The following is a 1,053-nucleotide window of genomic DNA, read 5'->3' on the forward strand; positions in this document are numbered from 1 at the left end:
CTCTGAGTCAGTAGATCTGGGATGTCATGAACATTTAAAGCTACTTATTCCAACTATAGGTAGGGTGAATGGCTGACAGTGAGTCAAAATGGAGTTGATTCTTAGCTCTGTCATTGAACCAGATTTGTCTCAGTGCTCGCATGTTGCCGATGAGGAAGAATAACATTTTCTCCCTCCACAGGGAGATTTGTTGTGTAAGTCAGATTTTCAAGATAATTGAATGGGTTTGGTGACCAAATCCCATTGACAGTCAATGGGATTTGGGTGCTTAACTCTTTTATGTCCCTTTCCTAGGGTGACCAGATTGCCTCGTATTGAAGTTAGGCTTACTGGCCTCTATTTGCCAGGATTGCCACTGGAGCCTTTTTTTTTTAAAATAAATAATGTCACATTAGTTATCCTCTAGCATCCAATATGGAAACTGATTTAAGTGACAGGTTACATATCGCACTGACACCTACCTAGTTGAGATGGTCTGTTTAATCATGTTTGCCATCATCAACCTAGGATCCTGTGTGATAACCCTGGTATCCTACATTTATATCATCTCCACCATCTTGAAAATTCCCTCATCACAAGATCGGCAAAGGGCCTTTTCCACGTGCTTTTCTCATCTCACAGTTGTGATTATATGGTACGGATCCACCATTTTTCTACATGTTAAACCATCCATAAAAACCTCTTTGGAACTGACCAAAATATTCACCATCTTGAACACAATAGTAACTCCATTTCTAAATCCTTTCATCTATACACTGAGAAACAAAGAGGTCAGAGAGATCTTGAAAAAGGTATTCAGCAGGGGGACTTGAGGTCATTGTAAGATGTCCTGATGGTCATAGATTGTAGCAGAAAACATGGAAAGAGACAATGTCAATAATTTTAATTTGTCTATTAAAGCCTTAGCAAAGTTACTAGGATCATGTGAAACTCATGTAAAACTATAATCAAAGAACATGACATAAAATCCCAGTATTATTAGTAGTACTATTGCCTGCATTATAGTAGTGTTTATGAGCCAAAGTCATGGGCCACTACCCCATTGTACTAGGT

This window comes from Gopherus evgoodei, chromosome 21 (assembly GCF_007399415.2).
Source record: "Gopherus evgoodei ecotype Sinaloan lineage chromosome 21, rGopEvg1_v1.p, whole genome shotgun sequence".
Lineage (NCBI taxonomy): Eukaryota > Metazoa > Chordata > Testudines > Testudinidae > Gopherus > Gopherus evgoodei.